The sequence below is a fragment of the Belonocnema kinseyi genome, chromosome 4, assembly GCF_010883055.1.
Source record: "Belonocnema kinseyi isolate 2016_QV_RU_SX_M_011 chromosome 4, B_treatae_v1, whole genome shotgun sequence".
In the NCBI taxonomy this organism is placed as follows: Eukaryota; Metazoa; Arthropoda; class Insecta; order Hymenoptera; family Cynipidae; genus Belonocnema; species Belonocnema kinseyi.
Genome location: NC_046660.1, coordinates 41,461,027 through 41,468,017, shown reverse-complemented (window position 1 = coordinate 41,468,017; position 6,991 = coordinate 41,461,027). Strand labels below are relative to the sequence as shown.

The window sequence follows — 6,991 nt, the reverse complement described above, 5'->3', positions numbered from 1 at the left end:
CAGCCTTGGAGGAGATTATGTTGAGAAATAAAAAAAAAAAATTCTTAAAAACGTTGTTTTTCTTGGTCAGGCCGGAAACTTATCAATCCACCCTCGTACTTACCTTTTGGAAACACTATCTCAGCATTCATTAAACGAGAAGCATAATATAATTCTGCTTCTTTTGAACGAGTGAACCGTCGGACGACACGCTCTGCAGCTTCCAGTCTAAACGGAATTCTGCTATGAATTCTGCGGATTCACGTATCGAACAATCGATTATTTCAATTAACCACTAACTTCACGTTTCAAGTCCAACAGAGAACACTGCTCAAAGAAGTCCTTAGTTATCAGAATTATCGCAGAAACGCTTCTGCCAGTACTCAGCCTGTATCGAACCAACGTAGGGCAAAATGATCTTGTCGGTAGAGAACCGGCCATTGACTTTTGTGTTTTGCCAGTGTTGAGTCTGTACCGGGCCAACGCCTGCTGTAAGAATCGGCACAATATTGTATTTGCCTCTTGGGCTGCCGTACAAACTGAAAAGATACATTAGCGATATTGGTGTTCAGGTCGACTTTTTCATTGCCAAGTTTAAGAGAATCACTCTAAGCGGCAATGTCACTTACGTATCTTTTTAGTTTGTACGGCAGTATATCAGTACCGTGGTAGAAATATTTGTTCTATTCATTTTATTCTTCCACAGAAAATGAGGACTCATTTAGTGCTCTTGCATCGCCCCTGCGAATTTTCTCAAAAACAACCCCTATTGATTAAAAACTATCCTAAACAATAGATATGCTATAAACATTAAAGTGATTAAATCAGATATAAGGGCTCTTTTTAGGCTCTCTAAAACCCCTTAAATAAATGTGCCAAAACCATCTCTTAACATTGGAAAACTACCACCAAACCAAAAAGTACTGATTAAGTACAAAGAAAAGTATTGAATCAGTTTGGAATATTTTCTAGCTCTCCGGAAACGTGAAATGATATTTCAAAAACTACCCCTAACACTCGAAAATCGCCCCATAAAATAATTTGATATTAAACTGAGAATTAATTATATCAGCAGTTTCTTTTTCTCTCGGACCGAGCCAATTAGTGTATATGTCCTATGCCTGAATTAAGGGCTAATTAAAGTAAGAGTACATCAGAATTAAGAGCTCTGTTAAGGCACTCCGACACCCCCAAAATAAATGTGCCAAAACCATCCCTTAACTTTGAAAAACAACCCCCAAAACTAAAAGTAATGATAAAGTGCAAGGAAAAGTATTGCATCTGTTTGTAGTATTTTCTAGCTGTCCGAAAACATCTAATACTTTTCCGAAAACCACAATTAAGACTCGAAAACCACCTCGTAAAAAAATTTTACATTAAACTGAGAATGAAGTATGTCAGTATATCCATCCTTGTATGCCAAAAAGCTTAATTTTGGGCTCTGCATTAAAAAAAATGAATGGCACTGCCAGCTTTTCGTAAAGCTAGCAGTACTATAGTAGAAATATTGGTTGCATCAACTTTCTTCATTCACATGCATTGAGGGCTTATTTAGGGCTCTTGCCAGAACACCGACGCAATTTTTCAAAAGCAACTCCTATCACAGAAAAACTGCCCTAAAAAAATTTGCAACAATCATCAGTTTGAAATATTTTCTAGCTTTCCGGAAACATTAAACACCGTTTCAAAAACCACCCGTAACACTGGAAAACTACCCTGAACAATAATTTGACTGCCAGCTTTACGAAAAGCTAGTATAGTACCATGGTAGAAATAATTGTTGCATCAACTTTCTTCTTTCACTTGAATTAAGGGTTTATTTAGGGGTCTTGCATGGCTTTTGGCGCAATTTCTAAAAAACAACCCCTCTCACTGAAAAAAAACCCTAAAAAATAAATATGCTTTGAAAATAAAAGTGAGTATATTTGAACTAGTAGCTCTTTTAAGGCTCTCCAACAACCCCAGAATCAATTTTCCAAAACCAACCATTAACATTGGAAAAACATTCGAAGGTGCAAAACAAGTATTGCATAAGTTTGGAATATTTTTAGCTGTCCGAATGCATCAAGAACTTTTACCACCCTTGAATCTCGAAAATCACCTCGTAAAAGAATTTGACATTAAACTGAGAATGAAGTATATCAGCAGTTTCTGCTTGCCTCAGACTCAGACAGATCCCAATCAGTGTATACCCCTATGCTAGAACAAAGGGCTCTTTCATAGCCCCCACTTTTATGTTTTGTGCATATTTATTTTGTAGGGTAGTTTTTCAGTGCTAGAGGTTTTTTAGCTTGTGTAATCCCATTGAATTGTTTATAATCATATATGTAACTCTGTAAGGGGCCATCCATATACCACGTGGACAATTTTCCACCACTTTTAGACCCCCCCCCCCGTGGACAGCCGTGGAATTTGGACAAATACCCCCCCCCCCTCCCCCTACTTCGTTCACGTGGACGTATTTTATGAAAATATAGATATTATTAGTCTTCAAAATGTGCGGGAGGTCACTACAATTCCATGGACGTCATTGAGTACTCACTAAAATTTCAGATTCTTTTGTTTTCATATGTCAACAGTTCGAAACTCGTTGACTGGCTAACAGCTATTGGTGCATTTTTCAATAATCTATCGTTAAACTTGTCGGAAATTCGAATGAAAAAACGTCCTTTTAGTACTGTTCAAACCCACGGGGAATGATTGTTTGGATGATAAAAACTAACAATAAGTTTGACTGGCACCTCCTTAGTGGTGCCAAAGTTAAATAACAGACTGTGAAACATGTCAAAAATTCGAGTGAAAAAACATAATTTTAGTACTCTTGAAACCCATTGGGGATGATTTTTTAGGTGCAAACAACTACCAGGAAGTTTGACTGGCAGCTCCTAAGTGGTGCCAAACTTGACTGGCAGGCTGTCAAACATGCCAAAAATTCAAGTCAAGAAACGTGATTTTAGTAATCTTGAAACCCATTGTTGCGAGCTGTGAATTTGCATAAAAAGTCAGATTTTCGTAGTTTCTTTTTTTATATACATATTATTTTTATAGAAGTATCCTATAAATGAAAATTTTAGTTAATGAAAAGGACAAAACTTTCATCCGGTTGCTGATTAAAATGTCAGTCAACTTTGGCACCACTCAGGAGCTGCCAGTCAAACTTATTGTTAGTTTTCAGCATCTAAACAATCATTCCCCGTGCGTTTCAAGAGTACTAAAATGAAGTTTTTTCACTCGAATTTTTGACGAGTTTAACAATAAATTGTTGCAAAATACACTAACAGCTGTTAGTCAGTCAACGAATTTCGAACTGTTGACTATGAAAACAAAAGAATCTGAAATTTTAGTGAGTACTAAAATCACGTCCATAGAATTGTCGCGAGCTCCCGGACTATAAAAAGTCCAAAAGGAGCGATGAATTGGCTAAAAAAATTCGAAGTAGCTTAGGAACGTGAGCTTAAACATGATTTGAATTTGAAAGAAAAAGTCGCCAAAAAAATAAAAATAAAAATTGGAGTATATCTAGAGTATACCTTGTTTCATTTCAGTATATTTTTCACAGATTTAGGGAAATGTGTGTCCACGTGGATTCGATTTCTAGAGATTCAAATTTCAAGGGATATCTAGCGATGAAAAAGATTGAAGGTATTTTAAAGGAATTTCAGCAGACCTAAAGGAATTCTATTGAATCACCAAGGATTTCAAAGATTTCTAAGGATTTAAGCGGTTTTTTAGAGAGCTTTAATGAATAAATTTAACTAAATTTATGTTATAGGCCTTCTTTTTGAGAAATTGCACCGGGGGCCATACAAAATCTCTAAATGAGCCCTTAATTTTAGAATAGGGATAAATTGTTTAGGCATGCAGGTACTTCAAGGTTTACCCCCCCCCCCTCGCTAAAGTTGTCCAAAGTGTTGTAAAAAAAGCACTGATTTGAAAAGTTGACGTATTGCACGCGGAACCCATCCTAAATCAATAAAGTTTCAAAAATTCTGAAGCACTAGTTTGAAAAGTCAAAATGTTTTCGCTGATAATGGCAGAATTTCGTGCCAAAAGAACCAACAAAAATTTCACCCCATTATCTAGTGTGAAGCCTATCTCAAATAAAACTTAGAAGCTTCAAAAATTCTGTAAAAGGATGAATATGGTTATTTGAAAAAACAACATTAAAAGTTTTTAAGGAAAGTTTTCTCACTCTGGCGCATGTAGAAACCACCCTAAATCAACCCCTAGTGTTTCAAAAATTCTATGAAGACACTAATCTGAAGAATTGGAATATTTTCACTTTTAATACAAAAATTGCATGCAACAGTTCGTTAGACATGTTTTATCCCTTTATTACATGTTGAACACATCCGAAATCAACCTGTAAAGTTTCAAAAATTTTGTAAAAAGACACGAATTCGAATAGTCGACGTTTATTCTCTGATTACAGTATCATTAGCCAAAAGAATCAAAAAGATTTCATCTCTTTAGTGCATGTGAAACCAGCTTAATTCAACCCTCGAAAATTTTTTAATTTGGTTTAAATTTTTATTAAAAAATTGAAATGTATTCGCTGATTACCATTTCAGTTATTAACATGATAAATGGCATTTCTTCATTCACTATCTTATTTCCCGTAGATTTGAAAAGAAAGAGAAATTATCTTGTTTATAAGAACGATGTTAAACATATAAAAATGGTTTATTTAAACAATTTTATTTTGTATGGACTTTTTTATATTGCTTTGAATGGATTTTTGACGACCTAACTATATCCAATTCTTTAAAAAAAATTCTTTGTTGGCAGTAATCCAGATATGGAATTATAATTGACCTCTATATATTATTATATTTGTTATCGAGATTTCAATGAAATCCCGTAATTTTTTTTTTCGTAAAAATGTAAGTTGATTTATTGTACAGTAATGCTGGTTGTCTGGCAAGGAACCCGCCGTTGCCTGTGCTGCAGCGGGCAGCGCATCAACCAGAGCTGTTATTTGCGTTATCAACAGTACCACCGTGGGCGAATCACCGAGAAGCTTGAGAGGTATCAGCTTCTAGGAAATCGGTGAGTTAATTTAATTTTGAATAAGTTATAATAATCATGACTACCTTTAAAAAGTTTTTCTGTCCCTTCATGCAAAGAAAAACTACACAAAACATTCGATTGATGTGAATAACTTATGGCCATTTTGGTGCAATATGTTTTATTTTTTTGTACTTTGGGATAAGGTTTACGTGATAAAACTTAAAATTTCAATTATTTCAACTTATGGATGTTCAATCGGTTCAATCGTCGTCTCGTTTTTATCATTAAAGAAATGCTTATTCTATGAAAAAAATTTGTTATACATTTTATTTCAACTTGTGTCTTGTTTCCATAAACTTCATTTGTTCATTATCAATGTTATTTTTTACGATTTGAACCAATTAAATTAATTTTTTTTAAATCTTATTTCTCACGATTAAATGAAAATCTACTCGTTCTATACAAAAATGAATAACAGCAAATTTGTATATCGTTTTTGGATGGACAATTTTCGTCTATTAATTTTTTTTCGTACCTTGTGTAATTTTTCAAAAAATAAAAAAAAATTATTTTTAATGTTATTTTTACGATTAAAACAAGAACTGCTAATTCCATCAAAAAATGATTTCTAACTTACAGATCTTTCTTGGATGTACTAATTTTGTTCATTAATCTTTGGTCGTACCTTGCGTCGTTTTTCCAAAAAAATTTATTTTGTATTTCTAATTTAATTTTTCACGATGAAAACAAAAACTAAGCTTCCTATCAACAAAACAATGCGTAAGAAATGTGTAGCTCTTTTTTGGGTGGAAAACTTTTGTCTAGTAGTTTTTTTTCAGCTTATGACGTTTGTCCAAAATTTTTTATTTATTTATTTTTAAAATGTTTAATATGTTTTTACGAATAGAACGAAAACTATGTGTCCTATCGAAAAGTGAATAATAAGAAATTTTTAGATCTTTTGTAGGTGCACAATATTTGTCCATTCATCTTTAGTCGTATCTTGCATAGTTGGACCGAAAAATTGAATTAAAAATTTTTTTCTGTTTGTACAATTAAAATTTGAATATTTGATTTTTTAGAAAAATTCGAAAAGTTGTTATGGTAATCTTGTAGGTTGCTGAAAATGCAAATTTTTTCTTCCTCTAACTTTTTTCCATATCGTGCGTTGTTTGGCTTAAAATTTTCATTTTCGTTTGTTTTTGGAAATTGTGTACATTCTCGAACGACGGTAATTCTTCTTATCAAAAAAATCATTAGCATAAATTATTTGTATTTTTGATTTCTTCTAATATGCGTAGATAAAATTTTTAAATCTTAAAAAAAGTCTAAAAAATGTTTGACAATGCTCTCAGTTTTTGAATGTTTATACAAATTGCTAGCTGACGAACTTGAATTTCAATTTAAGACACTAAAAGAGTAAAACAAAGGCCAATCCAAGCTGCCAGTTCTTTTGAAAGTTATCGTACTAAAAAACTAGAAATCTACAGACATTCACGAAATTTTTTTTTTGAAAAACAATGACATTATCAATTTCTAAAATACTTTTCCGAGATTATGATATTCGCTATTCTTTTTATTCAAATGATTTTTCGAAAACTCAGTAAAAAGAATATAATTTTTTGGTATTGTGAATTCTTGAAATGGAGATTTATAATATTTCGTATTTAGAATACTACTTTGTCGTTTTCGTGTTTGAAATACTCGTTTGATAATATTAAACTTCGGTTCTGAAATACGAATAAATATAACAAAACCTTGATTTTTCTCTATTTTTGAACGATATTATACTAAAGTCTAATTCACTTATTTTATTAATTCTAACGAAAGGTCTCTCAGTGTAGTTTAGGAAACTACACGAGTGTACCAAAGGCCAATCTAATAGATTAATTTTTTCAAAAGTTATCGTGTTCACAGACAGACACATTCGTAAAAACCTGTTTTTCAGATTCAGGGGGTCTCAAAACGTAGACATTTGATGAAAACCGGGGGGGGGGGGGGG

General features: G+C 33.0%; 1 protein-coding gene across 1 annotated transcript in view; it reads left to right on the top strand.

Moving 5' to 3' along the window:
* LOC117170679 (trehalase-like) overlaps positions 1-6,991 on the top strand; it is a 144,902-nt gene that overhangs the window by 17,055 nt on the left and 120,856 nt on the right. Inside the window, exon 2 of the mRNA XM_033357620.1 lies at positions 4,884-5,028. The gene's annotated coding sequence lies outside the window, so the exon portion shown is untranslated. The remainder of the gene's footprint in view (positions 1-4,883; positions 5,029-6,991) is intronic.